General features: G+C 41.7%; 1 protein-coding gene across 4 annotated transcripts in view; it reads right to left on the reverse strand.

Moving 5' to 3' along the window:
* The window catches only part of DAB1 (DAB adaptor protein 1), a 566,428-nt gene that overhangs the window by 379,848 nt on the left and 171,250 nt on the right, over positions 1-15,330 (reverse strand). The window contains exon 1 of one of the 4 annotated variants that reach the window (XM_054573809.1): positions 3,826-3,930. The exons of 2 other annotated variants lie outside the window; for them this stretch is intronic. The gene's annotated coding sequence lies outside the window, so the exon portion shown is untranslated. Of the gene's footprint in view, positions 1-3,563; positions 3,716-3,825; positions 3,931-15,330 lie in introns of those variants that run through there. One more of the 4 variants, XM_054573782.1, reaches the window with a different exon arrangement.

Here is a 15,330-nt window from a genome sequence, read left to right on the forward strand (position 1 = left end):
TATTCAAGTCCTAGTTCTATAGCTTCCTAGGTGAGTGACCTTGGGCCAGTTACCAACTCCCTCTGTTCCCCAGTTTCCTTATCAATCAGATGGAAGAGAATACAAATATCCACTTTAATTTATTAAACAATAAATTAATATATGCACACTGCTTAAAAGAGTATGTGGCTATTAATAATTATTCCATTAAAGTTAATTATTCTTGTTTTTATTAATAAGAGAAGTGATTTGCCAAACATAACAAAGTCAGAAAGTACCAGAATTCAACCCTGGCCTTCCAATTCCAAATGCCATCCTCTTTCCATAACAGAATTCCATCCTCTCTGTTGCTAAAAGTTACCCTTCTCCTGAAATTCTGCTATGTGCTAAAGCATCCAACAAGACATTTTTTCAATATAAAATTGCTCAAAGACTCACAAAATAGATAATATTGTCCCTGTTTTGCAATTGATGAAACTGAGGTTCTGAGAGTGATTTATCCTCAATCACGTGAACCTTCTTTATAACAGTTAGCCCTAAATAACATTTAAAGTTCCTGACAGCAGCCTTCAATTTACGCAATTTTTAAAAGTGCCATCTAAAAGACATAAACTGTGATTTTCTCGCTTTGTTAGCTTTATTAGTTTGAGAGAAGGATTAAATCCCAGCAAAAACAAAATGTTTGACTTGAGTGAATTATCAAAATGAAATGCTGCCTCAATTAGATTCTTCCTTTGCCTGCAGGGTGGCTCCAGGCATCCAAAATCCACCAGCTGCAATTTGTAAGATGAGTACTATCAGGTACCATGCCAAACACCCACCCATTTCAGAAAAACTACTTTGGAGGGCAAAGAGTAGTGAAGCAGCATATTCCTCTTTGCTTTGGGAGAAGAAAATGAACAATAAGTGATACCATCTCTTCCTGGCAGCCTCACACAATGGTATGTCTTGCAAATGAAACATACTGTGAAACAGCTTGAGAGATGAGCTTCATCAACAATAAGTAATTTTTATTCAGATTTTATTGTTGAATACAATGAACATGATTAAATGTTTCAGATATGCCTATTCAGACCTTAAGCAAACCACCAAAAAAAAAAAAAAAACCCCTACTAAAAAAAAATCATCTTCTAAATCTGTTTTAGGAAGAGCTTTAATTGCCAACTTGATGTGTAGAACTGAATTCCCACTGTTGATAGCGGCACTGTTCCCAAGAAGATAGTAATACATTGCACTTCCCACCTTGGCCTATTCTATCATCCCTTCGGATCCTTTCAGCGTTGCCAAATAGTTACAATGTCAGTCTTTCAAATCACCGCATTTTGAACTTCCTAAACCTTTACGAGGGCCTCAGTGTATGAAAAAGAACAATAGCGCTTCAAAAGCCACGTCTGCGAGTTCTTCAATACTCCATTTGAATGCTGGGGTTTCAATCAAGGACATCAGCAGACAATTTCTGATTGCTTAGAAGTTGACTTTTATACGGCTTTGATTAGGTCGCCCTTCTCAATAGGAAATCAAGAAAATCCTTGATCCCTTTTAGATTCCAGAATTGTCACCAAGCCTTGTCAGGATAGGAAGTGAAAGAGATGGGGTGGGGTGGAAGGGTGGAAGGGTGGGGCGTTCCAATCCCAGCCAACCTCCCCCCTCTCCCATCTATCTTCATGGCTGCGCAATTCAGGGTTCCATCCAGAATCACTCATCGCTGAGATAATAAAAACAATGGGTGCTAATTCAGGGGGTGGGAATGGTTTATAATGTTATGGATTTCTCGAAGACCTATAATTGGCGCATAAATGTACAAACGTGAACAGGATAATTAGGGGGTTCTGAATGTAAGCTACCTTTAATTTGTATGATTACTTAAAAACATGTTAAGTGTTATGAAGTGTCAGCGGAAGCCCAACAAGGCCTTTATTCAAAACCATAAACATTGTGAAAGTGTGTCGAAAGGGCCAGCAGGAGAGGAGAGGAGGGAGGGACAAGCGACGAAGGATCCTCGCTCTGGGGCCCCAGCGACTCGCCGAGAGCCGCATTGTAGCTTCCATCTCCGAGGACCCACCCGTCCGCCCCACTCCGGGGCAGCAAAAGACGCGCTCGCTCCCCCAAGCTTTCCACTGGCCTCTGTTTCTAAAGGAGCTAAGCCCAGGCGTGCGCCGGTATCCAAATACACCCTCAGGCACGGGCCCACGCGGGCACGCACCCCACGCTCCCGACACACGACGCAGCGCACAGATGCCCGCGCCGCGGCGCTCTCCGCTCCACCCGCCCGCCGCCGCCGCCGCTGCCGAGCGTCCAGCGAGAGCCAGACCGCGGCCGCCAAGCTCCCTGGGCCTCCCCACCCCCACCCCATTCCTTTAGACTCTCCCGTCCAAGCGGAAGTGCCCAGGCAGACCCCCAACAATGAAGACTTGTGTGATGCAGTTGGGGGCGGAGGGGAGTTTTCAGGGAGTGAAACACACAGTCCGGCGGGTCCGGGAGGGAGCTAAGAAGAAGCTAAGAAGGAGCTAAGTGGCAGCAGCTAAAAGAGTGAGCTTTCCCTGGCGCAACGCCCCCGCGCCCCGCGCCCTCCCGGCCCCGTCCGCGGGGGAATAAAAGCGCTTTAAAAAGTGCACAGAACAGACGCGCCCTCCCACCAGGGGTCACAATAATACTTCGCGGGACGAAGGCAGCCGGAGGAGAGTCCCGGCTGCAGCAACCACCGACGTTTTGAAATTTACTTTGTACACTCATCCAGTGGCCCCTTTCCGACGCCGCGACACAACCTCCCCCACCTCTAACTCCCTGATTCCAGATTTTTCTCCTTTCAGGGCTTCTTTAGGAGCCAAACCACAGGGATTTTAAAGTTTCCGGGGGATGGACTGAGCTCTGCATCCGAAGTAGAGCGTCTCGTCCGGGGCAGGGAGAAGCTAGAGAGGTAGGCGGGGGGCGGGGGGATGGCCTGTCGGGGTAGCAGAGTGACTAGGGGGTGGAATGGAGGTGGGGGCGCGGCAGAGAGCTGAATCGATGGAGGACCCGCGGAAGTGCCAGGGTCGGAGGAGACGCGGGGTGTCATTCTGATGGTGCCTACGAAAGGACAGGGGTTACTGAGATAGTGAGATAGATATGATTTTTCCACAAGTCGGGGCAGAACCGCAGCGCTGCCGAGGTGTAGGGAAGTGAAAAACGGGCCGGGCCGGGAAAGCCGCGAGTGAGGCAGGGGGCAGGCTCAGGAGTAGGGAGTAGCTCCTAGAGTGGGAGAAGGAAGGGACATGGATGAGTAGAGCCGAAAGCCCAGGAGGAAGGAGGTCCTGAAGAAAGACAAGTGTTTGGGGTGAGCAGGTCTGAAGAGAGGACCGCGCGCGGTCAGAAGTAAAGAGATCCGGGGTTATGGAGGATCCCAACAAGGAAGGCGCAGAGGTCGTCCCCTTTCCTCCAGCAAGTGGAGGAAAACTGCAGTCACCGTCCCCGCGGCACCCCTAGCCAAACTCCTGAGAGAGGGGCTCCAGGAGTCTTCCTCCGCGCCTGGGGGCTCCGGGTGTCCGGGCGCCGTGTCCCCAACGGGCACCTGCCAGCGCTGAACTCCTGTCCCCGCCACGCCTCACCTCGGCTCGCCGCGAGCATCCTCCTCCGCTGCCGCAGCCGCCCGGGAAGCGGCTCCCCATGCCCGGCGGGCGGCGGCACTCAAGCGCGCTCTCCAGCCCGGGGAAGCCCGGGCGATCGCGGAGCTGGGTCCATCCTCCCCGAGAGCCAAGGACCACGCGTCAGAGTAGGGGGAGGAGACCGCCCGGCGTGCAGACCCGCCCCCTCCCGTAGCCCCCGTCCCACCCACCCTCACACCCGCCGGGGCCCTATGGCGCTGATCACCTGCTGGCTCCCCGGCCGCTGCCTCCTGGCCTCCCGCCGTGCGCCCCTCGCCCGGGCCTCGCGGCTCTAGCTCCCGCTCCCGCTCCCGCCCGGGCGCTGTCTGCGCCGCCGAGCGCGCTCCGAGAGCCTAGCCGAGTCGCGGTGGCGAGGAGGAGGAACAGCGAGCCAGCGAGCGAGCGGGGGCGCCGCGGTTCGCAGTCGCCCCTTAGAGCCCTTGCGCTAACTGCCCATCTCGGCTCCACGGCGATGGAGAGCTAAGCAGCGAGCAAGGGGTCCCCGCCCCGGCTGTGCGAGCCGAGAGGGTGTAAGGAGAGAAGGAGGAAAAGCTACCAGACTCGGGTTTCCCAAAGTGTCCCGTGTTTTTTATCACCATCACCCCAGCCTGACCTCCCTCCTTTTTCTCTAGAGCCTACTCTTTTATCCAAACCTCCCAGCTAACGCACACCCAACTATCAGGAGTGCCAGAGGGCGAAAACTAAAACGGAGGTCCTGCGAGGGCGTGTTGCCCCCACGCCCCTTGGCAGGAGGGGGCGCTAGCTCCCAGCGGCCAAACCTGATTTGGCAGCTCTAGTCCTCGCAGAGGCTTACCCGGGTAAACTGGGCGGAGGCTGGGGAGGGACTGCATCTACCAGGTTTTCAGTAGTCCTGGGAGGGACTCTTGCGCCCGAGAGCGTGCAGTTAAACCCTAACTCTTCGCCTTCCTCTCCACCCTCCCCACTCCCTTCCTTTGAATGTCCGGGAGAGGACAAGCCCCAGGTTAAAACAGGAGCAGAAGGCCCTCGCTCCTGACTTCCGGCCCCAGTTTACAAAGATCCAATAAATAGCGGAAAGCATTGTGCCGATCTAGAAATTTTCCTACCCTGAGACTAAATTCAACACCGGTAAATGCCTGTTAAGGTATACTGGCCTCCAGAGGCCAAAATGCCAGGTGTGAGAGGGGGGAAAAAATCGAATCAACGGCTGCCCCATTGGAGCAGGAAGCAGAAAAAAAGAGATAGGCGACAGTTCCTTAAAAAGTTTATTTTTATCCTTTTTAGGGGCCACATTCCTGTCCTCCAGCTGCGTAATAATAAAGCTAATGTGGTGGATTTGAGTTTTGTTTTTTTTTCCCCTCATAGCTTCTGTCACTCACCCATGAAAATTTAATGAAGCATCTAGAGTTATTACTTCCAGAGTCAATGGGCTAAAAATATTTAGCCTAATGCACTCCTTGTGGAGCCAATAGGTCCATGGCTGGTACACACAAAGTCATGGAGAGACCCTCCCTTTCTCCACAAAATTCACGACCCATTAAACTTATTCCGTAATAACAGCTTCTGTACAAATGGAGGCACCAGCAAACGGAGGCTGTCATGCACCTCCTGAAAAGATAGCAATTTACACAGAAACAAGAAAAATGTGTGAGGTCACTGGCAGGATGCAATCCTGGGAGAAGAGTTGATCAGAGGAAACTCCCAACAAGGTGGGAGGGAGGTACCCTTCCTCCCCCTTAATAGACTTTTTCTGTTTACTTCTGGATGTGGCTAGTGAATCTAATGGTGGGGACCGGAAAACTGGCTCAAGTCTCTCTAACTTTTCCAAAGTTTTAGGCAGTGGCCAGAGTTGCCAACAAACAATTGAGATTCGTTTAGTAGAAAGTTCAGGCTCACCAGGCAACTCTGTTAAGACTAATAAATCCTTTCGGTTTTCTCATCTATAAAGACCGAACTGAGGAATCTGAATTCAGTACAAAGAAAATGGGACATTGACAAATCAAGAAGACTTGGTTGTCATAAGAAGAAAGAGTGCAGAAAACTATTGTGTGCTTCAGGTGGCTGGCGTATATGAAACCTTAGGTAATCAAACATAAGTCTAACTCTTTATTGATTCTACCAAAAATGTTCTAAAGTTTCTCACTGCTTTAGAGGACAGCTGGGGAACATCAAAACCACTTACTTACATTTTAAGACCCTGCATATGAGAGTTGTTGCTTTCCCCACACCTCTTCCACCTTGTTGTGTTTTTAATTGACATTATGATTACAGAATTGAAGGAACTGTGAGACACTGAGTTGGCAGAGTAATAGAAATGGAAGAGGCTCATGTAAAACTCTATCTCTATTCAGCGTTGGACAGGGTCCACCATGAAACTGAGCAAATTCCCATTAAATCCAACAGGGGCAACAAGCTGCAGCTGTTCCCAACTCCGGGCTGAAAAAGAGCATAATATGTAGATTCTAACTGCATACAGCTGCCCAACGACCTAATAGTCTACTGGTTTAAGTCAAACCAAATTTTAAAGTACTATTTTAATTTATTATGCTAAATATGTCAAGAAACTCATCTAAATTTTAGGGTGTTGTTTCTTTTCTCATTTGAATAACAATGTCATTTGTATTAAGTATGGCATAAGGAAAAAATCAATATGCATTCCTTTATCATCTACTCTGAGAAACAACAAGGTAATAAGAAAAGCAAAGATATGCAAAGTCTGTCCAGAAAAAGTCCGGCATTGTTAATTAAACGAGAATGGTTTGCACCACATCGATGTAAACTGGCAGCCAAGTGGCAGGCGAGTGGACTGGAATGCGCATGCACGAACAGTGATGACATCACTGTACTAGTCAGTGGGGGCAGTAGACACCACTGAGTGAGCACATGTACTGTGTGGCCATCACATTCAAAATGACTGAGTAGAGCAATGAATTTGCATCAAATCTTGCTTTAAGGTTGAACATCCTCCACAAAAACTATTCACATGATTCAGAAGCCCGCAGCTCTGGACAGCTGGTGATTGGCAGCTTCATCACGACAATGCGCCTGGTCATGCATCACATCTCTTGAAGAGATTCTTGGGGAAACATCAAATTGGCAAGGTGGTTCAGTCAGAAAACAGACCTTGCATGTATTGTTTATTATGTTCCAGGCATTTTCTGTGTATTTACATACCTTAACTTATGTAACCTTCACACTAGCCCACTGTATTGCTGTGTACTGGATAAAATACGGACTGGAATCTGATGGGCCTGAGTCATCTTTGACAAGTTGCTTACCTCTCTGAACTTCAAAATTCTCAATTCCTCAATGGTCATAACAGCTTGGTAAGACATCTGCTTCATGAGATTGGAGTGAGCCTTAAATGGCATAATGCATTGGACATGTCAAGAACAGGATAAGTCACATTTAAAACATCTCTTACCAGAATAATTCCAAACTAGTTCATTGTAAATCAACAACAACATTTTCAGAGTCCATTCTATATCTCAGGCACTGTGCTATGCATTGGGAATAATGATGACAAATCAGAAACAGATCCTGCCTTTGAGAAGCTCAGTCAATTGAATAAAAAACATGGACATGAGTAGGATGCAGATGAGCAAAAAAGAGTTTTATTGAAGGTCACATAATTCATCCCTGTGCACATGATTCTTAGGACACTCAGAGGGGCAACCTATTTCAGTGTTGTTTGAGGCTGACGCATGATTGAATGCAAAACCAAATGTCAGAAATCATAAATCCAACTAGTAATAACTCCTCTTCCAAAGAAAGGAATGCAAAATAGCTCATTTGGCATATTCTATATTATTTAAAATTCTGTTTCTTTCTATAATTGTTTGAAATATACTTCTCATTGGATGGAGCATAATAAAATGATTTTGTGCTGTAAGATCTCAGGGTTTCAAACATAAATTACTACATGGCCACTATTAAATTGCTTATAGTGCTTGTATATGCCAGGAATATGATCATGTTTCTATACACACAAGGCTCTCAAATTAATAAAATTTTTAATAATGGTCAGTAGGGATGTTTCTGCCAAATTTATTAGAGCATGTGTTCAAAGTATACTAACAATAGAATGCACAAATAGCAAAAGTTAATACTAAATGTACGTAATTCTCTCACATAGTCCCTTTCATTCAAGTTCATATTCAAACTCAGATTATAGTACCTTATTCAAAAAATGTTTACTGATTGCTTACTCTGTGCCAGACACAATGTTAGGCATTAGCAGAGGAAAAAAAGAAAAATAAAAAATAACTTAAACAACTCATAGCCATGTGAAGGAAACCCCCAACACATTGCATTGTGACAAATGCTATGATAGTGCTAAGTACAGGATGGTCCAGGCACATCAAACAGGGGTGTTTAACCCAGAGTCAGATGCTAAAACGAGTTCATAAAGGAAGAAATGTCATCTTGAAAGATAACGAGTAACCAGATGAGGAAGGGAAGGATATTTCAGGCAAAGAAAAGTGAATGTGTGAAGGTGTAGAAGAGATTCTTCTCTGTGGGTGGCTGTAGTTGACTATAGGAAAAAATATGAATAAATTGTAAATGTCCTGGCTTGCCATGTTTAGTCCTCTGGAATTAGTGTAAAAGTAAGAGGTCTACTTAAAAAAAAAAAAAAAAAGAAAGGGAAAATATTTTATAAACCGTACATTAACCATATTTCAGATACTTTTCTTGTATGTCCTAGACACAAGTATTGGGTTGACCAAAAAGTCTGTTATGATTTTTCTGTAAAATAAAAGACACATTTTTCATTTTCACCAGTAACTTTATTGATTTGGATAGGTTGAGTATGTTGGCTATCTCCTGCTATTGGCTTCTAATGGGTAGAGGCCCCGGGTGCTGCTAAACATCTCCCAATGTGCAAGACAGCCCCACAGCCAAGAATTATTTGACCAAAATGTCAGTAGTACCAAGAAACTTCACAAACCACTTTTGACACGTTCAATCAGTCACAGCACCTTCTCCACACTCTGCAGAAATCTTTTTTTTGCATTTCAGTTGTGTTTCTACCTTTTTGAAATAATAAAGCATAACACACCAAAAATGTTGTGCATTTTCATCCATATTCAATATTAAAATAGCGACACAAAAATTCACCAATTGTGATAAGTTTTTTTTTTAAATGCACACTGATATGACAGCTGTCACAATACAATCTAACAAAATTGTTTCGAATGAAGTTAAAGACAACTAAGCGCTACTAGAGCCAACATACAGAAAAAAACAAAAAGGGAATTTTGGCCAACCCAACAAAATATCCACTTGATATTTTTCTTCTGAGGTCAAAAGAACAATAAAAATTTTTTGTATATGGCTTCAGCAAAATAGAAGATCCCTTCTTTCATGATATTGCCTTGCTTGATTCAAGGAAAAAGTTGTGTGACAGTATTACTGAACTTAACTCTGGTTTATAGTCACTATAAATAACACTCCTTTTATTTTTCCAAGGAGGGGGTAGAGGAGAGTAGCAACAATGCAGTTGCACGTATGCCACCAGTCTACTCTTTTTAGCTAAATATACAGTAGAAACAAAATGGAGAGCTAAAGGGATTGTCAAAGGGCTCTTAAGTCCCAGTACAAACCCCCAATTTTTTTCATTCATAAAGTGGAGCTCAAGGTGAAAACTAGTACTTGAAAATTGGAGTAGACTAAAAGCTGTGAGAAAATGACTGAGTTTTCTGATGCCTAGGGCATATCACGGGTAGAGAGAAGTAGCACATCATGGGCCTAGTTGTGGTATGTTTTATGGCTGCTGTGTTAAAGGTACAATAGATAGCTTTTGTTTGCCTCTCTGGTGCCATTCCTCCTCCTTCTGTAAACAATGCTCAGCTTTCTTTGGGGAACCAGTGCCCCACCAAATGATATTTTTTTGTATTTAGTTCTGGTAGAGCTCACTCTATACCCCAGCTTAGGGGATACACAGTGCAACACATTTCTTGGCCACAATTCAGGAATGGTCAAATGGGTAGCCTGTGTACTTCTGAGACAGCAACTGGGAAAAGTGCTTTCTCTTTACCACTGAACTGGAAACTGGAAAGATATTAAGCCTGTATCTGCAGGAGCCCACTTCATAAGTAAAGTCCTTCAGAGCATGAAACTAACAGAGAAGGGAAAAAAAAAAGACTACGAGATTAAAAAAAAGAGAGAGAGATCTATGAGGACATTGTTGATGGGTTTTAGTTTAGCCATGTCTGAAACCAATTACCATTTCCCCCACAGATTTTTCAGTTTCATTAGCCAAAATATTTCCTCTATTACCTAAGCCAGTTTGAGTTTTTTGCCCCACTTTTCACCAAAAGAATTCTGCCTAATATTCCAAGTATTGCATAAGAAACTTTCTATATGTTACCCAGTTTAATACTTAAAAGATCCAAAAGCTATTTGTATATATTTATACTTGGCCTTATTCTAAGAAGAACATGAAGTCACATTTTACAGGTCAGAAATAAACTCAGAAGGTTAAATATTTTACTCAGAGTTACACAGCTGGTTCAACAGATGGTTGGAAAAAATTAAAATGTTATTTATAAGAGTGTAACACAAAATACTTAGGAATGAATTGAACAAAAGTTGTACAAAGTGTATGCACTAAAACTTGAAAATATTGATGAAAACAATTAAGGAAGATCCAAATAAATGGAGAGGCATACCATGTTCATGGTTTGGAAAACAGTACTGATGTCATTTCTCCCCAAATTAAACTATACATTTAACACAGTCCTAATAAAATTTTCAGCTTGCTTTCTGAAGAAATTGGTAAGCTAATTCTAAAATGTATAGAGGAAGGCAATGGGACTTGGAATAGCCAAAACAATTATTGGAGAGAAGAGCGAAATTAGAGAGCTTATCTTACCTGATTTCAACACTTTCTATAAAGCTACAATAATTAAGACAGTATGGTATTAGTATTAGACTATGGATAGATAAATTGGACTATGGATAGATGACCAGGATAGAGCATCCAGAAATAGACCAATGTATGTGCAGTCAATTGACTTGTTACTTGTTTGGTTTTTTGGTATTTTTTTTTTTACAAAGATGTCAATGCAATTTATAGAGGAAATAAGTCTTTGAAACATGGTACTAAAATATCTGTATAAATATATGGAAAAAATTTCATCTCAACCTCTACCCCATACCATATATTGAACAAGGTATAATTGCTAAAAGGCTAAAAGCTCTGGAGGAAAACCTTGGAGAGGTATGAACAGATTTCTTAGAGGAGACACAAAAAAATAATTGAACATAAAATAAAAATATGATAAATTGGACTCCATTAAAATTTTAAATATGTGTTGATCAAAAGACAACATTAAGAAAATTAATGGCCTACCACAAACCTGGAGAAAATGTTCATAATACATCTCTCTAACAAATGACTTGAATCCAGAAAATATAAAGAACTCTTACTAATTAGTAACAAAAAGATAAATAACCTAACTAAAATGGACAGGACATTCGAACAGATACTTTACAAAAGAAGATATATGAATGGCCAGGAGGCACATGAAAAGGTGTTCAACATTTAAGGAATATGCAAATAAAACAGTAAGGAGATATGACTTCACACTGACTAACATGGCTAAAATTTGAAAGACTGGCATTAAATACTGATGAAAATGTAGAGCTCTCATAAATTGCTAATGAAAGTGTAAAATGGTATCACCATTCTGGAAAACTGCCTGTCACCTTCTTATCAAATTAAGCATACATCTACTCTATGGGAATTACAGGTATTCCACTACTAGGTGTTTACCAAAGAAAAATAAAGCATATGTAGTGTACTGTATGCACACACACTACAAACTTTATAGAAGATTTATTCATAATAGATCAAACTGGAAACAAAATATCTTTCCTCAGTAGAATGGATAAACAGATTGTCAAATATCATATAGCAGAATAGTACTAAGCAAGAAACAAAACACACTATTGATACATGCACCAAAATGGATGAATCTTAAAAAGATATTGAGTAAAAGAAGCCAGGCAGATCAAACTACACTTAAGATCTATGCATTGTAATGTGTTTTTTAAATTTAATCTTTATTGTATTTTTTTCCATTTCCATTACCACTCAGTCCGCTTATACCCCTCTGCCCCCAGCAATCACCACACTGTTGTTCACGCCCATGAACCCTTTTTCTTTTTTGCTCAATCCTTCCACCCCCCAACCTTCCCACCACTAGCTGTCTCTTATCTTAATTTTTAAAAAAATAAAAAATCAGGCACAGAAAAGATGGAGCATATTATACTCTCAATATAAAAAGAGTACTCTATGCCATGCATGGCACTGCCAAAGCAATCAATGTGTAAAAAAAAAAAAAAGGTATCCTTTAAAATACATTAATGCAAGAATGTTAGACCAATAATGCAGGAGGATTCCCTTTTCTCCTCACCAACATCCTCACCAACACATGTTGCTTGTTCATTTATTGATGATAACCACTCTGACAGGTGGGAGGTAATATATAGCATGGGGGTTCCTCCAAAAAATAGAACTACCTTGTGACCAGCAATTCCACTGCTGGGTATTTAGCTAAAGGAATATAAAACACCTTTTTGAATATATACATGCACCTCTATGTTCATTTAAGCATTATTTACAATAGCCAAATATGGAACTAACCCAAGTGTCCATCAATAGATGATTGGATAAAGAAATTGTGGTATTTACATACAATGAAATATTTCTTGGCCATAAAAAAACGAACAAAGTCTTACCATTGCAACGACATGGATGAACCTAGAGGGTATTGTGCTAAGTGAAATAAGACAGAAAGCATAAGAGAAATACCGTATTATTTCACTTAAAAGTGGAATCTAAAGAGCAAAATAAACAAACAAAACAGAAACAGATTCATAGATACTGAGAACAAACTGATGGTTGCCAGATGGGTAGGGGGTTGGGAGGTAGGTACGCAAAGGGTGACGGATTAAGAAGTACAAACCGGCAGTTACAAAATGGTCACAGGGATATAAAGAAGAGCCTGGGGTATACAGTCAACAATATTGTAATAACTACGTATGGTGTCAGGTGGATACTAGACTTATCAGGGAGATCACTTCATAAACTACATAAATGTCTAACCACTATGCTGTATACCTGAAACTAATATAAAATAATATTGGGGACGGGGGAGAAGGGTTAGACCAAAATGAAGCACCCTCCAGAAAATAAAAACATCAACGAGTGATGATGTGGGTGTCATCAGAAGGTCAAGAATTTCCTGACCCAGGAGTTAATCAGATATAGGTTGGCTGATGGCCTGATAGGAATTCAGTAGAAAAACTCCAGCCTTAGATGGTGAAAGGGAGTGAAAAAAAGGAGTCTTGAGCACTAAGACTTTGCAGTTCTCCTTGCAAACCACAATATCTGATTCCTTGAAAAGCTCTTGTCCAAAAGCACTTACACCATAGTCACACCTCAAATGGTTCCCCAAAAGCCAATAAGAGACTACAACTCTGTATCAGACAGTCCTGCATGGTTTAATTTGTATGAAAACCACATAAGGAAAAAAGTTGCCACTCTTTCTGGAAACATACTGATGCAAATCACACTTTATATTTTTTTAAATAAAAAATTGTAATTGCTCATTGAATTGTAATATGAATGCAAATTAACTTACTGTAATTATACTGTGCAATTTTCTACTTTAAAAACTTAGAAAATGGAAGAGACCTGATAAGTAATTTGAACTGTAATTCTTCATTGTGTTCCTTCATTATGCAATGGTTACCATAAGCAATTTGCTCTATTTCAATGTAAAATGTTCTTAGTTCATACCTTTGCATTGACAGGACTCAAATGACACCATTCAATATATACAGATACCCATTTCCCCCCCACGAGTGCACTGTGGAAATTATAAGATAAAATTGATATAGCACAAGGGAATTTGTGAAGGATTCATCATATATTTTCATTTTGGAATCTTTAGCACATTGTCTCTCTACCCTATGCCCTGAATGTGGTGTAAATTATCAGGTAATTCCTAAGTAAATAGGAATGAGATGATCAGCATTTATGCTTTAATGACAAGACTTTGGCACAGAAGTTAAGAAAATGAGTTCTAGCCCCAGCTCTGCCACTAATTAATTGTGAAACATTCCCCATTCTGGCCCTCATTTCCCTCATATGTAAATTAAAAGGTTGGGGTAGGTGACTTCCAGCTTCCTTCCTGGCCCTTCCAGGCTAAGACTGCTCTGTAGTCACTCTTTGCTTTGCATTGTTTAAGCAACATGAGTGACAGTAAATGAATTTATATAGAATTAATAACGGTCTGAATGAACCACAAGCCCTTTAGTTCTGCCATTTATTTCTAAAGAATGTCTAACACAAAGATCATCTGTGATGATGCAAATATTTAAAAAAATAGTAATTACCCGTTTTCACGCTAATAATAATTTGCATGTGTTGTTTCCTTAATGTGGATTCTGTTAAATGCAAGGCAAAGACACAGGGAGTGGGGGATCTCATTAAGAATCAGCACAGGGCTGTAGGAAAAGGATGGGTAAGGCTTGGGCTCACGAACCTTGCTTTGGTATTTCCTGTGGCTAATAACCACACCAGGCCTCAATAATTTCATCTCAGACTGGATGCTCTCAGCTACTTCCCTGGATGTTTTGAGGATTAAACACATAATGAATGGAAAGGCATTTGGTCACCTGTATTTGCAAATGTCTCACTTAGGTTTCTCAATGATCCTGTGAAGTAGGTGCTACTATTATCTCTAGTTTTCCAGAAAAGAAGAAAGAGGAAGAGGGGGGAAAGAAGGAAGGAAAAGACAGAAATGAAAAAGAAACTAAAAGAAATTAAACAACTTGCTCAGGGTCACAGCCCATGGCACTTGGGCTATCCAGAGGGATTGTGACATCCTTTCAGCTCCTGGATTTTATGATAACACATACAGTATAGGTAATTTTTTTCTCTCGACCTATATCATATTCTTAGAGAAAGTTTCATCTTTGTCCAATCAAGAAATATACGAACCTCCATTTCTCAGCTATAAAATGGCAATAAAAGTACCTACATTTCTCTAAAAAATAATCTTTAGTTTCTACTCTAGCATTTATCCTACCTATCCCCATTTCTCCCTTCTTAAAGACCCCAATTCCTATTTGGGAAAGTATGCAGTTTCTCAGAAGCTGACTCTCTATTCAGCTCTGATTGGAGCACATGACCTAAGTAAGCTCAGCCAGTCACCACGCTTCATCCCTTGGCCAGAGTGATTGATTCAGTGGCTGGCAGAGAACTTAACCTTGTCCAAGCAGACTTAGGCTAGAAATATTCAGACTAAAGTAGCCTGTAGTCCAGAAAGCAACAGCTAGGCTCCTAAAGGTAACAGACCTTATGATAATGCTGGACCCAAGGAGGTCAAAGCAGAGATACAAAAAAAAAAAAATTGCATCCTGTCATATGACTGAGTCACTACCTAAAGCCAACCAGCATCACCTTAACAATAACATGAGCCAATATATCCTTTCTATCATTTAAGCCAGCATTATTTGTGACTTTCCATCAAAACCATGCCATCAACTCGGAAAAAAGTTTTAAGTGCGTAATGAAGTAATGGATGAGAAATTGTAAAAAAGCTACATAATCACAAATTTTAGCAATTGTGACAGCAATTACAATGATAACCAATGTGAAGGAGGAGATGAGTGCCTTTGAACAAATATGGTGCTGGAATTTCACATAGATCAGAAGTTTCCTTCAGTGATTTAAAAA

The sequence above is a fragment of the Pteronotus mesoamericanus genome, unplaced genomic scaffold, assembly GCF_021234165.1.
Source record: "Pteronotus mesoamericanus isolate MK-2021 breed Mesoamerican mustached bat unplaced genomic scaffold, CSHL_Meso_final contig_105, whole genome shotgun sequence".
Lineage (NCBI taxonomy): Eukaryota > Metazoa > Chordata > Mammalia > Chiroptera > Mormoopidae > Pteronotus > Pteronotus mesoamericanus.